General features: G+C 42.7%; 1 protein-coding gene across 2 annotated transcripts in view; it reads left to right on the top strand.

Moving 5' to 3' along the window:
• LOC126362786 (uncharacterized) overlaps positions 1 to 23970 on the top strand; it is a 1515202-nt gene that overhangs the window by 76189 nt on the left and 1415043 nt on the right. The gene's annotated exons all lie outside the window — the stretch shown is intronic.

The following is a 23970-nucleotide window of genomic DNA, read 5'->3' as shown; positions in this document are numbered from 1 at the left end:
GTCTTGCGAAAGGAAATTTTGTGATCTAAAGGTGATCTTTCACATTGTAATATGTTTTGTTTTGCCGAATGGTGTAAGTGCTACTCCTGGAACAGTCAGGATTCAGGTTGAGGAACATCTCCACGCATCAGTTTCAGATTCCATGTCTGCATAATCGTCTATCCTTCTGATTATTAAGGATGAACTAGCTGTTCAACTAGATTTCAGTCACTTAGTGAGTATTCATAGAACGTATGTAATCCGAGTGAGTGGAGACAACCAGACGTTTCAAAAGTAACTGACGGCATGTGATAATGAGTAAGCGTTATCTCCGTTGCATCGTGTATATTTAACAGTGAGTGCGGTTGCCACACTGCTTAGCCAAACTTTTCTGTAAACAGAACATTTCTTGAAGTTATGACTCCTATTTGTGTCCAAAGATCTAGCGTTAAGACTTGGCGATAGTAGAGAAAGCGAACAGTAAGTGTGAGTCTTGTTACGAGAGAGACTTTGAAAAGAGTCATGTCATTCACGAAAATACGCTTCTGCGTTGTAATTTTTTGAAGATGGTATTTATGATATTCATTACGAAGAGTAGCTTGGCTTTTATTTGTCTGTTTCAAAGGTTCCTAATTTTGCCTTCCTCAATATGCAATCTTTTCTATATTTTAGTCAAGGAATGATTCCAGGCATTCTGTAGGACCAGATTTGTTAATTTTTTCGTTGATCTCCAGGTTTGTGGATCAGATCGGCTAAATTACTGTAGCACGCGTTTACAGTGTCTTTCTTAATTTGGTTTTGGTTCTCATTTTACTATGTTAATGTGTCTTTTTTGTGAGTTGCAAGTTTTCCCCTTAAACAAATTATGAATCGAGCAAGCGTACATTGACGTTATCGTGATATACCGGTATTCGCGTATACACGTCCATCGTAGGAAGTGAAAGCGTTCCTTTACGTGCTTCTAATTAGTCAAGAACAAAAACACAAGACTGAGTACCTTCGACTGGGCGGCTGGTCCTGGCGGAGGTTCGAGTCCTCCCTTGGGCATGGGTTTGTGTATTAGTCCTTAGGATAATTTAGGTTTAAGTAGTGTGTAAGCTTAGGAACTGATGACCTCAGCAGTTAAGTCCCATAAGATTTCACACACATTTTTTTAGTACCTTCCACTATTCGTCCCCCTTCCATACCCCTCGCACTTTTTTTTAAAAAAAAAGAGAAAGGCAGCATTTGGTTCAAAGAGTTCAATAGAGAACAGTTTCTATACGATAGACTTTGAATGTTAGTTTTGTTGTTTCTGCACCAGGTTCCTTTGGTAACAGCTATCGACGGGAATACTAACTGCAGCAATGTACGGTAGTTTATTCACGTCAGAACTTATATTAATTTCCCACATGCAAGAAACGACTGGTGCCTCTGAACTTGCAACGCGAATGTGGCTGACGTAGTGGCATCTGCCAAGGATTTCAGACGATTCTGTTTTCTTGTATTGTCCACCGCAACGCTCTCGAAACAGCTCATGCAACGACACTGTGACTGTTACAAGGAATTTTGCAGCGTAGCACCAGCAATAAGCTACTGCGGTTGCAGCTAATGCAATCTACAATGGTTTTCAAGGTTCAAGCAGTGGTGTGAGCATTAAATACGAAACGAGTCACACCTCCTGCACTCCCTTTACTTAAGCCCTCATTAGTTAAACTCGATTTCTAGACTGAAAGAAACACTTCACGGCATTCATTTCAGAACTGCTACAAATTCTTCGGGCAATATACCGCGCCGCTCGAACTGTCAACAAGGCAACTGCTAAGAGTATCCTATGACTTCCACATTGCAGGCAGCGGGCTATACACAATGCTGGTGACTTCTTTGAAGGTCAGTAAAACTTTGAAACACCTATTTTGTACGAGCTGTAAGTAATTGCCACTATTAAATTTCCAACCCTCCCATAATCAGACACATGTTAATTGAACGTAATTAGTTCCTTCTATATCGCAGGGACTGTCTTATATAGTAACCCCACTATTCAAAACCATCCAACATAATGTAGCACGAACTCCTCTATTATAAGACACTAGATTCGGATTCTAAAGAACAGTGAAAAGTCAGTCACATACTCAGACAATGAACGATGGAATCAATGAGGAAATACCGCACTGCTGTCATGAGGAAGACCTTATCGGGTGTGGTTTTCCACTGTCTTTCCCTGACCTGTTACGAAGTGTCAGACGTGTATCAGCATCGTGCTTGGCGCTTTTGCAGCACACCTCATTTTTGGTGTTCTATTGGATTAGGAGTTTTAGTCACGGCTCAGCCCTGGTATCAGCTGTTCTAGTTGGCGGCACTTCGACGTTTTACTTGCCACCTGTCTTGAATGCAACTTTTCGTTGCATGTTCATGCCAGAATGAACTAGTGTCCTCTCTGGCAACATCGACATCGCCGAGAATTTAAACTCCAATCTTTCTTATTTCCGTCTCTCCGTCATTGCCAGAGTCTACAGTTGACATTGTTATCTTCATTATGAAAACGTCTGAGACCGTCAGTCTTAGCAAACGCTGTTCAAGCGTTCAGTGATAATAGCGTTTAGTGATGATTCCACTTTCTTCTATTGAAGTGATGGCGCTACGTAAAATATACTTTTGAATGCACCGAGAGAGGCGGCGGATTACTTCAGATACTAATAGTGATAATGGTGTTCCAGTCCTTACCTGGACTTCGTGATTTGGCGTTTCCAAGTTTTCCTGTACCACCTTATACGAATAACAGTTCGGTTCCCACGGCAAGTCGAATCTCCTGTTTACATCCTCTAGGACATTTACAACAGCTGGTCGTTTGTCTGTAAACTAACCTTCTTTCCCTCTTCCTGAATGCACAGCAACGCGATTTTAAATGAATTGTGTGGCACACTACAAGTGGGTTCTTTTGTTCAGAATGACTGATGACTGCTGCAAATTTTCAGACACGTTAGGGACAATCAATGAAGGTTTCGTGTTCATCGCTCCAGTCTCATGTTGACGAAATATTTGCGGGTGTTCTGAAATAAAAAATAAAAAACTCTGAAAATTATAAATCTTGAATATTTGTTAGAAATGGTCAATCAGCAGACAATGCACAGTATGTTCAGAGAAGGCAGACGGCGGTAAGTCACATTAATTAGCAAATACCTCTAAACGATAGAAACTAAAAAGCTAAACCATTGTTTAGTAAGGTGTTGATGACTTCGCTTGAGAATGCAAGGAGGATTTTTTTTACAGGAAAAATGCATTCTGTGCGACTAAGAAACGCCTGGTTTACTTAATTTTTTAGGTAAACCAGTAATCTTGGATTAATGGTGTGATTTTTGTATGGGATGAATTAGTGATACCGTTAAAAAATTAATGCTTTGAAGTTTAGCTATGTATGTTTAAAGCATCTTTGTTGGGTCAACCTAATCACAAATTATCTAACACGAAATTTCACATGGAAATAGAATATACGAAGCTGGCTCACCTGTTGATAAACCATTAAAATCTGGAAGAGATTCGGGACAAACAAATTAAGTTCTAAGTGATGCAACTGAAGAACAGGTGTGTACAGATTGGAACTTCAAGCATTTTTACGTACTAAGTCAGCGCCTTTTAAGTGAATTTAAAATTGTACGTCTCATAACAGCGGATCTCCAGGAACGGAACGATAACCATTTTATGGCTGCTAGAGGCAGAGAGGTTCAGAATTTGCTGCTGTGTTACCGAGTTTACTAACAAACATTGGTTTCTGATTCCCCATTTTCCTGCTGAAGGATCGGTTGTCGACCTGCACAGGCAGCTGGCAAAGACGATCCCTGCTGTAAATATTTGAGAAGTCTTGTGCGCTGCTGAAATATGCACTTGTCAACACACACGCACACAAGAGCGAGCGCAAATATGAGTATGCACACGGATCTACAGAAAGTGTGTGTGCTTGTGTGTGTGTGTGTGTGTGTGTGTGTGTGTGTGTGTGGAGAGAGAGAGAGAGAGAGAGAGAGAGAGAGAGAGAGGAGGGGAGTGACACACACACACACACACACACACACACACACACGCACACAGTGAGTGAATGAGAAAGAGAGAGAGAGAGAGAGAGAGAGAGAGAGAGACCGACCGACCTTTCAATAAAGGGTAACTTCGTCAGAAAAGCGCTCCTTCCAAAACTCGATCTTTTTCCTAGCGTTTAGGGCGTCGAGGGACTCCGCTATTTCTAATTATCTGGTCCATTTACTTTGTTATAAGCTATGAGGCCGGATGACCTTTCTGTCGTCACCGTTATCAGTTTACATAAAGGCGCATTTGCGCTACAGCGTGGCTGCAAGACACGGCAAATATGCGGTATGGCCGACGTACTGTCGAGGCGTTGCCGGTGTTGTCCACCAAGGGAGGAGAATACTTCATATTGCAGGGCAACATCTATCTCTGCCCTTATGTGTGAAAGCTCCGCAATCACGTCTCTGAGCGATAACGATATCGTTTCACTTTGTTAGAATGTTTGCACGCGTACTTAACAGGCACCTTTTTCTTGACTTGCTTGTTGCTGACTCTGTGTGCAGCAGTGGAGAAGTGGCAAAAGGGAGACAAAGTTCTCAATATGAAAAAAGGCAGTTGGCAAGTAGTTGACGATGATCTCGGAATCACGCTTGATGGAGCATACAAAAAATTCCTATGTCTTCGAATCTATACCAAACGCGACGCGAAAACGATGCATAGGAAGAATAGAAGCGCAGGGTGCTCTTCATCCAAATGGTTTGCATTTGGCGCCATGAGTTTCGTACTCATACTATCTCGCGACGTGTCCGAAGCAGGAATTAAAAAGTGTAAACAATGGAGTGTGATGGAGAAAATATGAAATAAAAATAAAAATTGTGTTCTAATGAACTTAACTTCTGAGGTCATAAGTCCCCTAGAACTTAGAACTACTTAAACCTAACTAACCTAAGGACATCACACACATCCATGCCCGAGGCAGGATTCGAACCTGCTACCGTAGCGGTAGCGCAGTTCCAGACTGTAGCGCCTAGAACCGCTCGACCACATCGGCCGGCTCGATTGTGTTCTTATTTCGAACTTTCTTCACTGAAATCTTCTGATACCAAAACACTTATTTATGAACTAGCTGAGAAACCTGACATTGCACGGATATTTATTTACAGCTGTGCTCGAAACTTCGCAATTTGGAATTTATTTTTGACTTGTAAAGCTTCTTTGCATACAACATTGGGTGTAGTGCGATTGGGCACATGAACTAAGAGCTTATTTGTTTCACTAAAATGGGCGAGAGCCAAGAAGAGCTGGCCATGCAGGAAGCAACTACCACTAAGGTCCACGCCTTCAACGAAAATCATCTGGCCTTGTGCTTTGTTTATGGCTATTGCGTAACGTAAGTTCACTCAGAACTGGATACATTTATAGCGATATGGTAAACTGTTAGAAGCTAGTTGGATACAAGATATAAAACTGTGGTATTGATAGTTACGACGCCACGGCTTAGGTACCACCAGCTTCTTCCACCGTCTATCAGAACACTTTATTTTATGAACACGAGGTAGAATATTGTCATTGTATTATGTTGAACAATGTTCCATTTAACTCAAGTTTCTATGAATAACACTGTTGTGATACTGAAATACCTCCATTATTCAAGTAGACAAATGGCTCTGAGCACTATGCGACTTAACTTCTAAGGTCATCAGTCGCCTAGAACTTAGAACTAATTAAACCTAACTAACCTAAGAACATCACACACATCCACGCCCGAGGCAGGATTCGAACCTGCGACCGTAGCGGTCGCTCGCTTCCAGACTGTAGCGCCTAGAACCGCACGGCCACTCCAGCCGGCTCAAGTAGACAAAATTCATTGATTACCTTTAATAATTTTACTCATTGATGAGGGAAGCTTCAAGGGCAATAGTCTGTATGATTGACCGACCTTCCAGACTGTTCTCGTAACACCTGCAGAAAGGCCTTGATGTGCTGATACTGCGGACGGCTGAAAGTAAGGGGACATTATACCCGTAATTTTTCCCGAGGACATGCAGCTTTACTGCATGGTTAAATAATAATGGTGTCCTTTTGGGTAAAATATATCGGAGATAAAATAGTCCCCCATACGGATCTCCGAGCGGGAACTACTCAGGAGGACGTCGTTATCAGCAGAAACAAAACTGGCGTTCTTCGGTTCGGAACGTGGAATGTCAGATCCCTTAATTCCGCAGAAAATTTAAAAAGGGAAATGGATAGGATAAAGTTAGATACAATGAGAATTAGGGAAGTTCGGTGGCAAGAGAAAAAAGACTTCTGGTCAGGTGAATACAGGGTTATAAATACAAAATCATGTAAGGGTAGCGCAGGAGTAGGTTTAATAACGAACAAAAAAGTAGGAACGCGAATAAGCTACTACGAACAGCATAGTGAACGCATCATTGTAGCCAAGATACACACGGAGCCCACGCCTACCACAGTAGTAAAAGTTTATATTGCCAACTAGCTCCGCAGATGATGAAGAGCTTGAAGGAAGTATGATGGGATAAAATAAATTATTCAGATAGCAAAGTGAGACGAAAATTTAATAGTCCTTGGAGACTGGAATTTGATATTAGGAAAATAAAGAGATGGAAAAGTAGCAAGTGAATATGGAATGGAGGTATGGAATGAAAGAGAAAGCTGCCTGGTAGAATTTTGCACAGAGCGTAAGTTAATCACAGCTAACACATGGTTTAAGAATCATGAAAGACGGTTGTATACGTGGAACAGGCCTGGAGACACAGGAAGGTTCCACATAGATTATATAATGATAAGACAGAGATTTTGGAACCACGTTTTAAATTTTAAGACATTGGATGTGGATACTGACCACAATTTATTGGTTATGGACTGTAGACTAGAACTGAAGAAACTAGAAAAAATAGGAATTTAAGAGATGGGACCTGGATAAACTGAAAGGACCAGAGGCTCTAGGTAGTTTCAGAGAGATCATTAGGTAACGATTGACAATAACGGGGGAAAGAGATAGTATAGAAAAAGAATGAGTAGCTTTGAGAGATGAAGTAGTGAGGGCAGCAGAGGATCAATCAGATAAAAAGACGAGGGCTAGTAGAAATCCTTGGGTAACAGGAGAGATATTGAATTTAATTGATGAAAGGAGAAAATATAAAAAAAGCAGTAAATAAAGCAGGTGAAAAGGAACACAAACGTCTCAGAAATGAGATCGACAGGGAGTGCAAAAAGGCTAAGCAGGGATGGACAGAGGACAAATGTAAGGATGTAGAAGCATGTATCACTAAATGTAAGATACACACTGCCTATAGGAAAATTAAAAGATATTTTTGGAGGACAGAGAACCAACTGTGAATATCAATTGCTCAGTTGGAAAACCAGTCCTAAGCAAAGAAGGGAAATGGTTCAAATGGCTCTGAGCACTATGGGACTCAACTGCTGTGGTCATTAGTCCCCTAGAACTTAGAACTACTTAAATCTAACTAACCTAAGGACATCACACACATCCATGCCCGAGGCAGGATTCGAACCTGCGATCGAAGCAGTCGCACGGTTCCGGAGTGCGCGCCTAGAACCGCGAGACCACCGCGGCCGTCAAAGAAGGAAAATGAGTAAGGTGGTAGGAGTTTATGGAGGGATCTATACAAGGGCGATGTACTTGAGGGTAATATTATTGAAATGGAAGTGGACGTAGATGAAGATGAAATCAGATATATGATACTGCGTGAAGAATATGACAGAGCACTGAAAGACTTAAATCGAAACAAGGCCCCGGGAGTAGACAACATTCCGTTAGAACTACTAATCGCCATGGGAGACCCACCCATGACAAAACTCTACCAGCTGGTGAGCAAGATGTATAAGACAGGCAAAATACCCTCAGACTTCAAGAAGAATATAATAATTCCAATCCCAAAGAAAGCAGGTGTTTACAGATGTGAAAATTACCGAACTATGAGTTTAATAAGTCACGGTTGCAAAATACTAACACGAATTCTTTACAGACCAATGGGAAAAACACAGTGGAAGATCAGTTTGGATTCCATATAAATGTTGGAACGCAAGAGGCAATATTGACCCTACAACTTACCTTAGAAGATAGGTTAAGGAAAGGCAAACCGACGTTTCTAGCAACTGTAGACTTAGGGAAAGATTTTGACCATGGTGACTGAAATACCCTATTTCAAATTCTGAAGGTGGCAGGGGTAGAATACAGGGATCAAAAGGCTATTTACAATTTGTACAGAAATCAGATGGTGGTCGAGTCGAGGGGAAAGGAAAGCTTTAATTGAAAAGGATGGGTTGCAGCCTATCCCCGATGTTATTCAATCTGTATATTGACCAAGCAGTAAAGGAAATAAAAGAAAAACGTGAGGCAGAAATAAAAACTTTGGGGTTTGCCAACGACGTTGTAATTGTGTCAGAGACAGAAAAGCATCTGGAAGAAAGCTGAATGGAACGTACAGTGTTTTGAAATGAGGATACGAGATGAACAAAAATCAAGACATGGATAATGGAATGTAGTCGATTTAAATCAGGTGATGCTGAGGGAAGTAGACTAGGAAATGAGATACTTAAAGTAGTAAATGAGTTTTGCTATTCGGGAAGCAAAATAACTGATGACTGTCGAAGTAGGGAGGACACAAAATGCCGACTGGATATGGGAAGGAAAGCTTTTCTGAAGAAGATAAATTTGTTAGGGTGTAGAAAAATTTGTCTTTCTAGTGGAAGTGAAAACAATGGTTCTGAGCACTATGGGAATAACATCTGAGGTCATCAGTCCCCTAGACTTAGAACTACTTAAACCTAACTAACCTAAGGACATCACACACATCCATGCCTGAGGCAGGATTCGAACCTGCGACCGTAGCAGCAGCGCGGTTCCGGACTGAAGCGCCTAGAACCGCTCGGCCACAGTGGCCGGCATGGAAGTGAAACATGGACGATAAGTAGTTTAGACAAGAAGAGAATAGAAGCATTCGAAATCTGGTGCTACAGAAGAGTGCTGAATATTAGGTGGGTAGATCACGTAACTAATGAAGAGGTACTGAATAGAATTGGGGAGAAGAGGAGTCTGTGGCGCAACTTGTCTAGAAATAGGGATCGTTTGGTACGACACGTACTGAGGGATCAATGGATCACCAATTTAGAATTGGAGAGAAGCGTGGAGGGTAAAAATCGTATAGGGGGACCAAGAGATGAATACACCATGCTGATTCAGAAGGATATAGGTTGCAGTAGTTATTCGGAGATGAAGAGGCTTGCATAGGGTAGAGTAGCATGGAGAGCTGCATCGAACCACTCTCTGGACTGAAGACCACATCAACAACATGAGGGAAGTAACAGGAATAACCTTGGAGTAAAAAAATAGAATCTGTCCTGTTGGGTTTCACTGCGCGATGCCACAATTTGTAAGTAGGCTGTTTGGTTTTTATGTTGGTATTGCCATGTAGCGGTCTATATGAAAACCACTGACTGTGCGGTGTGCAGTCTGTGGCTTGTTTGCATTGTTGGAATTTGCTATTGTAGTGTTGGGCAGTTGACTATTAACAGCGCGTAGCGTTGCGCAGTTGGAGGTGAGCCACCAGCAGTGGTGGATGTAGGGAGAGAGATCGCGGAGTTTTGAGAGCGGATTATCTGAACGTGTGGCCATCAGAGACAGTTAATTTATAAGACTGGATGTCATGAACTGATATATATATATATATATATATATATATATATATATATATATATATATATATATATATATATTATGACTTTTGAACACTATTAAGCTAAATACATTGTTTGTTCTTTATCAAAATCTTTCATTTGCTAACTATGCCTATCAGTATTTAGTTCCTTCCATAGTTAGAATCTTTTATTTAGCTGGCAGTAGTGGCGCTCGCTGTATTGCAGTAGTTCGAGTAACGAAGATTTTTGTGAGGTAAGTGATTTATGAAAGGTACAACTTATTGTTAGTCAGGCCCATTCTTTTGTAGGGATTTTTGAAAGTCAGATTACGTTGCGCTAAAACTATTGTCTGTCAGCTTAGCGTTTATCAGAACAAGTAAAGAGCGAAATGTCTGAGTACGCTCAGCTCTGCTCAGCTGTTTGAAAATCAAATAACGTGAGGGGTTTACCAGCACAGTAATTGAATAATTTCTCTAAGGGGACGTTTCAAATTTACAATCAAATGGCTCAAAATGGTTCAAATGGCTCTGAGCACTATGAGACTTAACATGTGAAGTCATCAGTCCCCTAGAACTTGGAACTACAAGTACCTAACAAACCTAAGGACATCACACACATCCGTGCCCGTAGCAGTCGCGCGGTTCCGGACTGAAGCGCCTAGAACCGCTCGTCCATCGCGGCCGGATATTTATAATCATTCCCATTAAATCCATTGTGTATGATTTTGAAAATAGTCTCACTAAAGTGGTGGTTCTGTGTCTTATAGATATTGAGAGACAGAAGTCCGTTAAAGGTACCCACAAGCTTTCCAACTAGAGAGACGTGTTGAAAAATAGATTGAAGATACTTTTTGACTTGTCCGCGTAGTACACCTGAGCATTAAAACCACCACTTTTTAAATTGTCCGCGTAGAACACTTGATGCATTAAAACGGCCATCTTAATATTATCTGTCGTTTGCTAATGCAGCCTCGAAACTTTTTGGACTGACGGGGTAGCACTTGTTAATTTTATGGCGTTTCCGACTTTACGTTAATCGTGGTATACGTTTGATATTTAAAAAATGTAATACCACCAACTCTTGAGAAAATTGGCTGCAGTCACGGACTGTGTGGCTGGTCCTGGTGAAGGTTCGAGTCCGCCCTCGGACATGGGTGTGTGTGTTTGTCCTTAGGATAATTTAGGTAAAGTAGAGTGTAAGCTTAGGGACTGATGACCTTAGCAGTTAAGTACGATAAGGTTTCACACACATTTGAACATCTTTGAAAATTGGTTGGATGAAGGCTTGCCCCTGCAGGTCGAGGGCCTCACCCGACATCCAAGAGTTACTCTGAATAGTGGTGGGGGTGTGAATGCACTCTGAGCAGTCCATACGGGCCCACCGACGCCGGAAGCTGTCGGGCGGCAGATAATGCCGCCAGCTGGCGCCCACCCCCACTCCCAGGTGGCGCTGCCACGTGCGTACTCTTCCCCCCTCCCGCTGCCCCTCCCCAATCCCCGCCCACGTGTCCCGGCTGCCGAGGGACGCGCCGACTAATTCCGAGCCGGTTATTTACGAGCGCCGCAGTCCGTGTGCGGTCATGGCGAACACCGCCTCACACGGCAACTGCCGCGACTTTGCGTTACTGCCATTACCGCCTCTTAATGAAAACGGCGCAATAAAAGGGGACGAAACGGCCGGGGATATTACACAGCGCGCGTGACGCCGCCAGTGAAAGCTGCAGAGGCGTCTCGAAGGAGCCACTGGCTTCTGCCGACATACACTACAAACTTACCAATCAAATGATACCAAGATAAATTACAACAAATTTGATTTTTCTTTAATCAAATTCTCAGTCAGTGTTTCCATTACGATACCGAAATGGGGAGATATACTTTGAGAATTCATGAAGCGTTATCTCGCTCTGTGGCTCGATACCTGTGCGACAGAATGTCACACTGCAAATCAAAAGCTCCGGGGTGAAACTCCAACACTGCGATATGGTTTAGGGTTAAACATAGCCACACTGGTGCACGACCTGTTGAACAGGAAATGTACCTCATTTTCTTGTCAAGTAATTAGACTTTTCTCCCGTCGTCATGATTCCAGCTGACTTCGCCGGCCGTTGTGGGCGAGCGGTTCTAGGCGCAGCAGTCCGGAACCGCGCTGCTACTGCGTTCGCGCCGGCGCTCAGTTCAGCGGTTCAGGCGCTCAGTCCGGAATCGCGCGACTGCTACGTCGCAGGTTCGAATCCTGCCTCGGGCATGGATGTGTGTGATGTCCTTCGGTTAGTTAGGTTTAATTAGTTCTAAGTTCTAGGGGACTGATGACCACAGATGTTAAGTCCCATAGTGCTCAGAGCCATTTGAACCATTTTGAACTGTGGTCGCAGGTTCGAATCCTGCCTCGGGCATGGATGTGTGCGATGTCCTTAGGTTAGTTAGGTTGAAGTAGTTCTGTCGCGTCCCGGCACAGCCTCATTATACCAGAATTAAGAAGTGCGAACTGCGTAGCGCAATCGTGACGTTAACGACGGTGGCTTGGTTATAAATTGCTGTCAACCATTATATCGGAAATGAGAGGGAGACAATCTCCTTGGTTTGAAGCAAATAAGTTTCCTGAAAATAGGTTAGAGAACTGCAATAGGCAGAAACGATTGGTTAGTTTCTATCAAGTTTTAGTGATTAAAATTCTTCTGGGTAATATGCCGCGTCATTTCTAAAAAACTAACAACAATAATAAATTAAAACCGACGTTTCGGCCAAATTGCAACGGCCTTCCTCAGGGCTTGCAATTTGGCCGAAACGTCGGTTTTAATTTATTATTGTTGTTAGTTTTTTAGAAATGACGCGGCATATTACCCAGAAGAATTTTAATCACTATGACACCGGCCGCGGAAGCCTACGTTCTTATATCTATCAAGTTTATTCTCACATATACTAACGTGATGTGTTGGACCATAAACCCCTTAGTAAGATTCAGTCCATTTATTCGGACTTGCTACTTCAAAGCTAATTGCCGGTGCATATAAGGAACAAGTACAAAGCAATCATTTGTTCCTGGTTAGCACTGAAATCTCTCTAAGTAATTGAGACAAAGACTGACAGCTTCTGTTCAACACTATTCCAATGAAACTCTAAAAATCCTACTTTGACCTGCAGTTCCTGAGTGTCCACCAGAGTCTATCACCGTCTTCTCGTAGTTGAAGTCTTTATCAGCTGTATCGGCTGCCATGGGCCTACAAGGCTCCGCTGGAATCTCGCTGTGGAATCTCCAAACAGGCGGCACTGGCTCTAAATGTGCATCTGAATCTCTGCTGCTAGCTGTTCCGCTGCCTGGCCTTTTATTTCTTTTCTCATGTACTTGGGTGCACACGAGCTAATTTGTTTCACACGACCCTTTCATTTCTGAGTGATCGGATTGCACAAGAATGCCTATGGTTCTACACGACACTCTCGTTTCTAATTGGTCGGCTTGCGCAAGAATGCCTTCGGTTCCACATGACACTTTCGTTTGTAGCTGCACACAATTTGGTTCCACACAATTATTTTCCACACGTGACTGACACTCTCTCTTGCTGTATTATCGCCTTGGTGTTTGCTTCTCCCTTTGCGAAACTTTGATTCATGCTGCTTCCTCTGTCAGGAAGTCAAACACTAAGTTATTTGATCAACAAGCCATACTTGGCAGCCTCCACCGCTTATCTTGTCCCTACGTCCTGGTGAACTATTTCTTAATGTCGGCTGGCGGTTTGCCTATGGAGCCTGGACTCTTATTATGGTAACAAAAGCAAGAATAAAAATTAAAATTTTCTACAGTCACAACAGTTCCAAGTCTAAGGGACTGATGACCTCAGATGTTAAGGCCCATAGTGCTTAGAGCCATTTGAACCATCACGCTGACTTCTTCGCGGCTGATCGACACAGGAGAAACGTACTTTAACTTCTCTGTTTCGCAGAAGTAACTGACAATGTTTACGAATCTGCTGATTTTAAACTTAGCATGAAGAGGTAAGTGCCATGAACAGTTTCGACTCGCTGTAGGAGTTCTTGCTACCGGCGAATGTCTCCTTACAAAGACCACAAAATTACATATATTTTTTAAAATTCTAGCCGTGCATTCACATTTCGCCATTGAAAAGTACACCACCGAAATACAGAAGGCCAAAAGAATTCCAGATCTGTATCACTAAACGACCAATCCGGTGCACTGTCACCCGGTTCTAGTTGCACGCTGCATATCCAGCGGCTCCCAATGACAACAAAAGTCTCATTTTCAATATTTCGTATAGTTACTATCACAATTTAAAAACTTAAAATGCTGTCATAATTTACTCATCAAGAGGTACAACCTTCTGTTAAGAATTTAACGCGGAAAGACAAGTGTTATAGTTACAACTGTGTATACGCCCTGAGACAGTGAAAAACTAACTCTTTAATTATTTTTTGTTATTAAGCGGTGATCTACAGAATTTTCCCTGACAAAGACAACTCAAACTTAACCTATTCATTTATTACCCACAATTTACAAGCCCAACGCATTTTGACTGCTAGACGTTGACTACATCAGTTCCAATAATTAGCACAAAAGAATAGCCCTGAATTGCAAAAGATCCTAACAAAAATAAAATTCCAAAAAAAATGGAACTAAAGGGATATGAAATTATTTACAACTTCGTTAATTGCCTAAAAACACTTCAATCACGAATCCCGATTGTGGAAACCCTATTATTTTTCATATGTCACAGAAAATCTTCATAACACGAACTGCAGCAATTACAGCAATTACAGCAAGTAGCAACAAGAGCCAGCTAAATAAAAAGATGCTAATCACTATAGACTCTAACTACTAGGAGGCATATGGATAGCGAAAGAAAGATTTTGTTGAAGAGTAAACAATGTATTTACAACGTTTTACTTATTCATGTGACATCTAGTTCCAAAAATTATATAATTTTCAATAATTCTGCTGCCCAAATGTTATCAACCAAACATCCACCCTCATACATCTCCTTGCGTCTCACTTTACGACGCGTGTCCTACCAACACTGAGTCTCTACTAAGAACATCATATGCATACACTTCCCAGTCCACTCGCTAACTCCCAGTCCGACCAACCACAGAATCTCTTGTCGAGGGCGCACACCGCTGTCAGCGATATTAACACAGTCTATACCGCTGCCAACATACAAACAGGCTACTTGCAAGTGTAACTCACGTCATTCGAATCATCCAGGCTATTCATCCAGTATTTAAGAACTAGTTACGTAACGATTTCCTACCAACTTTGCACTTAATTACAAATCTTTACGAACATTTTTATCCCTGAAAATCCCGCCCTCAAATCCATCCGCCCACACAGACATACCCAAAAAATGATGAAAGAAAAAAAAAGTTTTTCGTTTATTACGTTTGCGCTGTTCACTGTTCACGTTGCGAAACTTCAGCAACAGGCATGACGTTTTCACTTACGACTTCTTTACTATTAACTCTATTCGCAACACATGTCGTATCTAGTATCAACGTATAACGTTCAATATTCCTGCAAAATTCTGTCATTGTACGACACACAAGCAGGAACTAAGACGTCATAAACATGAAGAGGGTGAAAAACTAGCTTTTGGTTGGATAGGAACCCTCATCCTTTGTTCGATAACAATTATAGCACTCAGCGACTTTAAAACTACTTTAAGCATAAGTTCAGACCTCTTCTAAACTATTTCTCGCTTTTATGCTTAATATCAAATATTCAATACATAAACTGTTTTGTAAAGTAAACAAATTTGAACCTGTATTCTACATGGGAGTTTGATTCATCACAGAATCGCGGGTTGGGGAGGGCGTTTACTCGTTGTTTACTCAAGCTTTCATTGACATTTTGTTCATGTCATACTTTCCGTACAGTCTTAAAACTGAATCCGCGACAAAGGGCGTCATTTTTCTTTTGTGTCGTCTGACTGGTTTAATGCGGCTCGACACGAATTCCTCTCCTCTGTCAAAAAATGATTCATATGTCTCTGAGCACTATAGGACTTAACATCTGAGGTTATCAGTCCCCTAGAACTTAGACCTACTTAAACCTAACGAGCCTAAGGACATCACACACATCCATGCCCGAGGCAGGATTCGAACCTGCGACCGTAGCAGTTGCGCGGTTCCGGACTGAAGCGCCTAGAACAGCTCGGTCACCGCGGCCGGCTCTCCTCTGTCAAACTCTTCGAAAGTGTCAATATTATTTGTTGAATAAAGAAATTTTTTTTTTAAAAAAAAGTACGTCCTCAATTATTTTCTATATGTATTCAAATCTCTGCCTTCCTCTACAGTTTTAGCGCTCCTGATGTCACATGGGTTATCCATATGTGGTGCGGAAAGATTGTACATGAAACATGGAAGACAATAATTTTAAACACATCATACAAGACAGTTCTCAAAACGAGTAGTTAACCCTTTAAGAAGATTGCATCTTGTCATAGAGTACATTATTGCACGTAAAACGAAAGAATTCGATTGTGAACTAATTTTATTTGTCACTTGTCAAACCTAATGATCAAACCCAATTTCGTGTTGCAAAAGGAGTTATACAGAGTTGCAACTAAAATGGGTGTTAAATTTAGTCGGTAGGGGTTTCTGGCTATGGCCATTTTCAAATCAACCTATCTGTACCAAGTAAAATGTCTGTAGAAGGTATCAGTAAACAAAGTGCGTACATGATCCCAACTAACGTTCGTTAACGAATTATGGTTTGAGAATCGGCGTAGCTCAAAACCTGTCGCCGACTAAATAAGTATCCATTTTAGTTGCAACTCTAGCTGTATCTGTTTACATTACAATCTAAAAATTAGTTGCTGTCCCATTCTACCCAGCACGCTGGCGTTAATCAAAAACCTTATTTCCTCGCGAGTATCTAATGAATGGTTTGAACTATCCAGTGCACATTAATGAAAATATCATGACACATTCCATTCACACAGATCGCTGCTTCTAAGATGTGGCTAAACGGGATGCAAAACTGTAATACCGGTAACGGAACACGTCCATAAAGCAAAAACACTGAAATACAGTTGAAAGTTTTAAACGTTAAGGGGAGGGTTTAAGATGTATAGATTATACCTCGACACATCGTTACTGTCAGTGTCCATAAACAGTATACACTGATTCTGGATAATGCTTTGAACTGGTGTTCCACTACTTTATCAGTCGCCGCACCTTCTACTGAACCTCATTATCAGCTGCAAATGTTTTTCTCAACAAAATATCCATTCGGCTTTGACGTTCAAGAAATGAATGTCACAACCATCCCCTTTAGTCAGCATTTTCGGCACTTAAATAAGCATACACACTTTCCAATGACGAAATTTCCCTGCAACTATTTTCTGAAGAACGGTTCAACACTGGCTAAGCATTTTTAATGGTGGGTAGACGTTTTCTGGCTCTGGTTTTTCTGAATACTGATGGCTTATTCGGCATCACTTCTTCTCTGTTATTTGGAATACAATTTTGCAACGTTTTTGTTATCTTTAAGGTAGAAAAGACGTGGTGATTTATTGTAAGCACTGGTTCCTCTTTGCACCAATAACGGATTCGGCCATAAGGCTTTGTCCTTAGGCGCTAATTCCCCTTTCTCGTCCAGAAAACAAATTACAGCACGAAGTTCACATTGACGTAAACTGAAATCGACACGGCTGTTGGGAATTCAATTTTCGCGCACGACGGCGCCGCAGCTTAGAGTTAGTGAATTGTGGCACGTCATGCAAGCGAGAGAGGAAGTCTCACGGCTACCAACTGTGGAAAAACAATGTTTCTCCCAATTTGGATAACCATCGTTTACATCATTGAGCAGCTTGCGAAAACAGGGGCGTCCTCTCGTCATGGTTTGGTTCCGGAGACGCTTCTTACAGCAGAATACTTGACGTCAGTACGGACAACGTCTTGTGAACTACGTATGTTTCGATATTTGCGCATAACCTTCAGCTGACAACATGCTTGGAATGAACATCGTAGTTTAACACAAGAACTACGAGATAGGCACTGCAGAATGATTTTCAATGGGGCACTGATTCGATGATTAGCGTCCAAGAGACGTAGGAACAGAGGACTAACTTAAATTTGGTCGCAGGAAAGAAGGCGTCGTAATGTTGCCCGTGAGAAAGTACACCTTGAAGAATGTAACTTGTTTCTTTCATTCCGATGATGAATTCAATTGTCGTACAACCATGGTAATCCCACTTATCCTTTTTTGATAATCCCATTACCCAGCTGATGGCGATCTCAAGTGTGTGCTGATTGATTTCATGTGGCACGAACATTACCTAATCTCGGGGTACGTTAGGTTTGGTGAAAGTCGTGGGAGGCTATCGAAATCACTTAACACACATTGCGCACGGTCGGAGGTAGTGCACGTGGTGGGACACTAGTATCTTATTTAGACGAAGCGAGGCTAAAATGCCTGCATTACCCTTTGGATCAAACAAAAACTTGGGTCTTAAGAGAGCCTGTGATGTACAATATCTTGTATCCCCTATGGGCGATGCTTGAAATACCACGTCCGATTTATAATTAAAAATTTAATTACTCACAACAGTTTGTAAGAGTTAAACTTGCGCGTCGTTTTGATTCGGTAGCTCTCGATTTCGAATGGAAAAAAAAGTGCAATGACAATACACAGAAAAATTGACGCGCTGTGTGACAGTTAGAAATCCTACGACGACGCTGTCCACAAGAAAGAAAGTTTAGATATTTTAAGTATTTGCCTAGTTTCTGGGAACGTCAACTTGTACAGCTACAAGGGACTGGACAAAATTATGCAAACACCGCGAGAAATCCCTGCTTGAACAGAAATGAAATTCCTAGCCGAGTCTGAAGGTCGCACCATTGTATTTGATTGAACACCTGCTGCCCTCCATACAGGGTGTTACAAAAAGGTACGGCCAAACTTTCAGGAAACATTCCTCACACACAAAGAAAGAAAATATGTTACGTGTATATATATCAGCAAACGCTTACTTTCCATGTTAGAGCTCATTTTATTACTTCTCTTCAAATCACATTAATAATGGAAAGGAAACACACAGCAACAGAATGTACCAGCGTGACTTCAAACACTTTGTTACAGGAAATGTTCAAAATGTCCTCCATTAGCGAGGATACATGCATCCACCCTCCGTCGCATGGAATCCCTGATGCGCTGATGCAGCCCTGGAGAATGGCGTATTGTATCACAGCCGTCCACAATACGAGCACGAAGAGAGTCTACATTTGGTACCAGGGTTGCGTAGACAAGAGCTTTCAAATGCCCCCATAAATGAAAGTCAACAGGGTTGAGGTCAGGAGAGCGTGGAGGCCATGGAATTGGTCCGCCTCTACCAATCCATCGGTCACCGAATCTGTTGTTGGGAAGCGTACGAACACTTCGACTGAAATGTGGAGGAGCTCCATCGTGCATGAACCACATGTTGTGTCGTACTTGTAAAGGCACGTGTTCTAGCAGCACATGTAGAGTATCCCGTATGAAATCATGATAACGTGCTCTAATGAGCGTAGGTGGAAGAAACTAAAATGAGCTCTAAAATGGAAATTAAGCGTTTCCGGACACATGTCCACATAACATCTTTTCTTTATTTGTGTGTGAGGAATGTTTCCTGAAAGTTTGGCCGTACCTTTTTGTAACACCCTGTATAGTGCAAGTTTCAGCTGTGGTCAGATCGGTGGTCTGTTTAGCTGTGAGTGCATTTTGTCGGAACTAAGAGAATTCGAACGTTGACAAATTTTTCGTGCTCACATAGTGAGTACTTTCGTAATCCAGGTAGCCGAATTTTTCTGTGTTTCTATGTCAAAAATTTATACCGCATACACGGAAAAGCGGAAAACATCTAAAAAATCACAGCGCGAACGAAAGTGTGTGTTGAGTGATTGTGACGGATGGCAACAGAAGAGGACTGCTATTGAGATTAATTTGGGGAATATACCGTATTGTGACAGAGCCCTCCAATCAATTGTCCAGACTATAGTCAACACAGGTGCGTCTTTCAGGACATTAGGCAAGAGGACATTGTGCTCCCGTAGTGAACACCTTCCGCCAAGAGACATGAGTCATCTGAATGGATTGACTCTCCTCCAAGAAAAGCGAATCATCTGACGGGATTGCCCTGTAGGGATCTGCCGACGTGAATCCCATAGTTAAGACCAGTTGGAATTCTCAGTGTATCCTTGTAGGGACCTTCCTCAAACACTGTCGTCGAACGCTGAGGCAGGACTGAGCAGCAATCCCTTGATCACTTTGTGGACAGCATGTTAAGTATGATCAGATGCATCACGTTGTACCCAGCGATGCAAGGAGAACATTCCGATATCACAGATGTGTCACAATGTGCACTTTCGATTATACTGCATTTATCTTCGTTACTGTTTTGTTTCACTTTACAGACGTTAAAGAACCTCTGGCGTGCCACAGGGGAGTGTTATGGGACCATTGCTTTTCACAATATATACAAATGACATAGTAGATAGTGTCTGAAGTTCCATGCGGCTTTTCGCGGATGATGCTGTAGTATACAGAGAAGTTGCAGCATTAGAAAATTGTAGCAAAATGCACAAAGATCTGCAGCGGATAGGCACTTGGTGCAGGGAGTGGCAACTGACACTTTGTCGCGTACCAAGCGTGGGTTTTGCGAGGGATTGAGCGACACGGTTCGTAAACGGGAATTAGCCGGTTGACCTAATTGAGAGGGAGACTTTTGATCTGGCTAAGATGTTAAATTCCCTGGTGTGAAGGTACAAGGCTAGGATGTTGGTAGAAGTAAACTCGTATGGACGTTATAAAAGTTCTAATTTATTCATAAAGAATACAGATCACCCTAACTGCGTAGTGATTGTACCTACAGAATAGCCAAGCCCATTACAGAGACGGTGACTGACTTCCACCGTTCTGGCTGCCTGATAGAACTTTCCAGCACTTTGCTGCCCACACTAGCACCCTACGTCAGAGTCCCGCGGTCGCTGCCTAAACGCTCATCGGCGACTATCTCCAACTGTCTGCCTGCAGCCCGCCCTCAGCCCAAGTCGGCTGCTACTCACGCTGACTACCGTCGCTGCCTAAACCCGAGAGAGAGAGATCGATCCCCGGAGCGGCGTGCCTCCGAGTTTTGTTAGCTCTTCCCCTTCGACCCCGCCAGCGCTTGGCATGACGTATCGTCGAGTGCAACTTTTCCTTATTAGGGATTGTTTTAGTATTAACTTCAGTACTTTTCTTCAGAAGCTGGGTGGAGGGGTAGAGGGGCCTCTCCCTATATGGTCACGCACTGCGTCCTGAGCCCTTCATTGGCTCCTCATGACGTAGTGCGGTCCCCACCTAGGGCCCTCTTTCTTTCTCTCTCCGCTCCCAGACTTCTCCCTCTAGCCAAGAGTGTTGATACTGCAAGTTATTGTTTATTAAGGGACCTGCCCAGAGCGCCCTGTTTATCTTAATAGCTGAGTCTGCTTCCTTGCTTATCACGCGCAGCTGCCTGGCCGCTTGGACCGCCGCCTCGGCTATCTGGCTGCGTCGTTATCTTTTGTGACCCCTCTGACACGCCTGGCGTCCCCTGTTAACTCTATCTCCCCGTATGATTTCTGGTGTATCGTCTGAGAACAACTGCATTTAGACTTGGCTTTTCTGCTGTTACAACAACTTAACATAGACAAATGTAATATATTCCGAATACAGAGAAAGAAGGATCCTTTATTGTATGATTATATGATAGCGGAACAAACACTGGTAGCAGTTACTTCTGTAACATATCTGGGAGTATGTGTGCGGAGCGATTTGAAGTGGAATGATCATATAAAATTAATTGTTGGTAAGGCGGGTGCGAGGTTGAGATTCATTGGGAGAGTCCTTAGCAAATGTAGTCCATCAACAAAGGAGGTGGCTTACAAAACACTCGTTCGACCTATACTTGAGTATTGCTCATCAGTGTGGGATCCGTACCAGATCGGGTTGACGGAGGAGATAGAGAAGATCCAAAGAAGAGCAGCGCGTTTCGTCACAGGGTTATTTGGTAACCATGATAGCGTTACGGAGATGTTTAGCAAATTCAAGTGGCAGACTCTGCAAGAGAGGCGTTCTGCATCGCGGTGTAGCTTGCTCGCCAGGTTTAGAGAGGGTGCGTTTCTGGATGAGGTATCGAATATATTGCTTCCCCCTACTTATACCTCCCGAGGAGATCACGAATGTAAAATTAGAGAGATTCGAGCGCGCACGGAGGCTTTCCGGCAGTCGTTCTTCCCGCGAAGCATACGCGACTGGAACAGGAAAGGAAGGTACAGACAGTGGCACGTAAAGTGCCCTCCGCCACACACCGTTGGGTGGCTTGCGGAGTATAAATGTAGATGTAGACCGCCGACCAGTGGACCAATGTTGTTTTCAGAGAGGAGTCCCGATTTAATCTGGAGACTGGTTATCGATGAATTCGCATCTGGAGGGATCGTTGAACATAATTTAGGGGTCCAAACGTTGTATAAGAGATGTAGATCGAGGAGGATCCCTAATGGTATGGGCGGGGATTATGTTTACCACTCGAACCCCTCTTCATGAAATTGTGCGGGTGAAACGGGAAGGTTTGACTGTTATCAGGTACCGCGATAAGATCTTGGGACTTTATATGCGGTTGTTGCGGTTGTCCGGATTTCATACTGATAGCCGGCCGCTGTGGCCGAGCGGTTCTAGGAGCTTCACTCCGGAACCGCGCAGCTGCTAGGGTCGGAGGTTCGAATCCTGCCTCAGGCATGGATGTGTGTGATGTCCTTAGGTTAGTTAGGTTTAAGTAGCTGTAAGTCTAGGGGTAAGATGACCTCACAAGTTAAGTGCCATAGCGCTCAGAGCCATTAGATCCATTTGATAGACGATAATGCTCGACTTCATAGAGAACGACTGGTTCGTATTCTCTTGGAAACGGAAGATACTGCACGGATGGCGCGGCCTGCTCGATCTGCCAATTTGAATCCCATAGGGCATGTCTGGGATGCATAAGGTAGACGGGCTGCATCATCTCAGCATTCACCAAGCACTCTCTAAGATTTGTGAGCAGCTCTGCAAGAAGAACGGGCGTTACTGCTTCAATATGAGATTTAAGGCTTCGTTCACAGCACGTAAAGTGCCCTCCGCCACACACCGTTGGGTGGCTTGTGGAGTATAAATGTTGATGTGGACGTAACTGTTTTTAGTTTTGTAATGCTTATTACTTTATTACCTGCGCCCCTTGAATCTATGCCCGGACAGATTAGCTGATATGATATATGCATAAAATTCTTTTTAGATATCTTAGGAACAACATGTGTCTTATCACCACTATCCATAGAGCTGAATATCCTATTTGCTGAAACACAGTACAACTACGTATTTATGTGGTGTCGTATTAGAAGTGACTGTCGAGAGGTCGGCCTAGACTTAAGAAAAAGAACTAATTGATCAAAAAAGACTTAAATCATTCCCTATTCAAGAATCACTCCTTTAAGTAAATTAATATGTTATGTGTGCTCGAAATAAATGTGATAATTGAAGATGATGAACTTAAAAATTGAGAACTGGAGTACATGGCAAAAACAGTTGCCACTAAGAAAGAATACACGCGGATGTGTCAAACCTCATGTGATAAGTCCTAATTTAGCGGCGGACCTCTTTTTGCCTCGTGTAGTGCAGCAACTCGATGTAACACGGGCTCAACAAGTCGTTGGAAGTCCTCTGCAGAAATTTTAAGTCATGTTGCCTCTACAGTCGTCCACAATTGCATGAATCCCATACTTAAGAGTTAGAATTCTTAGTGCGTCCTCGCATCAACACTCCTCAAACTTCAAACACTACCGTCGAAGACTGAGGCAGCGTTGAACAGCGATCTCTCTGTCGTTGTGTGGACAGCATGCCAAGAACAATCAGGCGCATTACGTTGTACCCAGAGGAGCAGGTGCACGACTTAGTGCACGAGCAGACCTCTAGATTGTGTCCCATAAATTTTCTATGGGAATCATGCCGGGAGATCAGAGTAGCAAAATCATTCGTACGATTTGATCACAATTTTCTTGCAAACCATTCGATCACAATTGTGGCCCCGTGGCATGTTTGGGAACACGAAGTTCATGAACGGCTGCAAACGGTCACAAAGTAGCCGAACATAACAATTTCCAGTCAATGATCGGTTCAGTTGGACCTAAGAACCCAGTCTATTCCATGTAAACACTGCCCACACCATCATGAGAGCACCGTTAGCTTGCACAGTGTCTTGTCGACAACTTGACCCCGTGGTTTCGTGATGTCTGCGCCAGACTCAAACTCTATCATCAGCTCTTACCAATTGAAATCGATACT

The sequence above is a fragment of the Schistocerca gregaria genome, chromosome 1 (genome assembly GCF_023897955.1).
Source record: "Schistocerca gregaria isolate iqSchGreg1 chromosome 1, iqSchGreg1.2, whole genome shotgun sequence".
Classification (NCBI taxonomy): Eukaryota; Metazoa; Arthropoda; class Insecta; order Orthoptera; family Acrididae; genus Schistocerca; species Schistocerca gregaria.
The sequence above is the reverse complement of the archived record's forward strand: the minus strand, read 5'-3'. Positions and strand labels throughout refer to the sequence as shown.